The sequence below is a fragment of the Colobus angolensis genome, unplaced genomic scaffold (genome assembly GCF_000951035.1).
Source record: "Colobus angolensis palliatus isolate OR3802 unplaced genomic scaffold, Cang.pa_1.0 Scaffold11, whole genome shotgun sequence".
NCBI classification, from domain to species: Eukaryota; Metazoa; Chordata; class Mammalia; order Primates; family Cercopithecidae; genus Colobus; species Colobus angolensis.
In genome coordinates, this window is record NW_012112030.1 from 2,098,705 (window position 1) to 2,100,888 (window position 2,184).

A 2,184-nucleotide genomic window follows, 5' to 3' on the forward strand; every position below is an offset into this window, starting at 1 on the left:
TGGCCGGGTGCGGTGGCTCATGCCTGTAATCCTTTGGGAGGCTGAGGTGGGTGGATCACTTGAGGTCAGGAGTTCGAAACCAGCCTGACCAATATGGTGAAACCCCATCTCTACTAAAAATACAAAAAATTAGCCAGGCATGGTGGCAGGTGCCTGTAATCCCAGCTCCTCAGAAGGCTGAGTCAGGAGAATCGCTTGAACCCAGGAGGCAGAGGTTGCAGTGAGCTAAGATCGTGCCACTGCACTCCAGCCTGGGCTACAGAGCAAGACTCCATCTCAAAAAAAGAAAAAGAAAAATGTTTTTTGTAGAAACGGGGTCTGACTGTGTTGCCCGGACTGGTCGTAAACTCATAGGCTCAAGCAATCCTTATGCCCTGGGGCTCTGAAAGGCCTAGGATTGCAGGCATGAGCCACTGTACTGGGCCACAAGTTTTTCTTGTATTTGGTTTTGTTCTCCCTCCAACCACCACCATCAACAGTTTGAGACTTGCAAGAGATACAGTAAAACAGTTAAAGGGAATAAAGAAATACTTCCTCTGCAAAATACCAATTTCAACAACGAAAATAATACCAAATAGGACTTAAACATGCTGAAAAGCAAGTAAAAGCAGGCTCATTTCTGATACACTCCCCTGGCCCATGCTCCTTTGCTCCATTCACACCAAACTAATACTCATTGTGGACATACCTTAAGTTTTCAGGACTCTGCCTTGGTATATGGTGTTTTTTCACCTTGGAATGCCCTGCCTCCCGTTCTCCAGCTGGCAAGCCTAGTATTTTCTCCAGACTCTGCAAAGCCGTCCCTGACCGCCCCGGGCAACACAGGCAGATGTGGTATCCTTACTTGTGCCTCCGCTGCAGTGCGGAGCTTTCTCAGCGCTCTCCGCATGCATGGTAGTCAGCTATTCCTGGTCTGCCCCTCCCATTAGACTGTGAGCTCTTAGAGGGAGGGGCTGTGGACCACGGCTTATTCATCTTTGTGTATTCCCAGCACCTACCTCTGTAAATGTTAAAAATAATAGCTATCATTTACTGATCATCACCATATCACAATGTGCATACGTAACATCCAACATAGATACATTATTTCACTTCCTCGTTTGTCCAATTGAAATGTATAAAGTGGGTTATTCTAATAATATTTTTAATAACCCACTTCCAAAAGTGGTGACATAAAGTCATGTTTCACACATGCACATAAATATGCCTCCTTGAATCACCTGAAACCAAGAGGTGGAGCTTGCGGTGAACCAAGATCACACCACTGCACTCCATTCTGGGCAACGGAGTGAGACTCCGTCTCAATGAAAATAAATAAATAAACAGGCCAGGCGCAGTGGCTCATGCCTGTAATCCCAGCACTTTGGGAGGCCAAGGCGGGCAGATCATGAAGTCAGGAGTTTGAGGCCAGCCTGGCCAACATGATGAAACCCCGTCTGTACTAAAAATACAAATTAGCTGGGCGTGGTGGTGCATGCCTGTAGTCCCAGCTACTTGGGAGGCTGAGGCAGGAGGATTGCTTGAACCCGAGGGGCAGAGGTTGCAGCGAGCAGAGATCGTGCCACTGCACTCCAGCTTGAATGACAAAAGCGAAATTCCATCTCAAAAAAATAAATAAGCCTCTTTACAATTCCCCCTTAAGTGCATACATAAGCACTTAGGCACTTAGTTTGCTGTTTTGAACCCCTCAATCGTTCTATGTGTATTTGTTCTATTTCCCTAACTAGATGGTAAGCTCCTAGGGTGGGAGCGCACCTTGCAGACACATTTCACTCTCTGCATTTAGCAGGCCCTGAGTGACACTTACTGGCTGCTTAATAGGAAATTCAACCTCCCCACCCCATACACCCATCCCGCCCCCAACTGCCCCCGTCCACGCTCTAATTCTGTGATAATGGTTCTTATATCAATTTTGTCCAAATGTATAACTCAGCAAAAGACCACTTTCCTTAAAAGACCTGTTTGGAAACAGCTTGCAATTAAGATTTCAGTAACAGTTTACACTATAATTACAGTATCACTTGATCATTCTCAACCATGACTTGGAGAACCAGTAGATACTTCCAATTAGAAAGCATATACTAGACACTGAATGAGTGGATGGATTATTTTCTTTTTTTTTTTTTTTTTGAGACGGAGTCTAGCTCTGCCGCCCAGAATGGCTTTTTCCATCCACTCTCAGGT

General features: G+C 45.7%; 1 protein-coding gene across 4 annotated transcripts in view; it reads right to left on the reverse strand.

Annotated features, from left to right (window-relative positions):
- Positions 1–2,184, reverse strand: part of LPAR5 (lysophosphatidic acid receptor 5) — a 23,280-nt gene that overhangs the window by 7,783 nt on the left and 13,313 nt on the right. The window contains exon 1 of one of the 4 annotated variants that reach the window (XM_011951954.1): positions 689–796. The exons of the other annotated variants lie outside the window; for them this stretch is intronic. The gene's annotated coding sequence lies outside the window, so the exon portion shown is untranslated. Of the gene's footprint in view, positions 1–688; positions 797–2,184 lie in introns of those variants that run through there. 4 annotated transcript variants of the gene reach the window in all.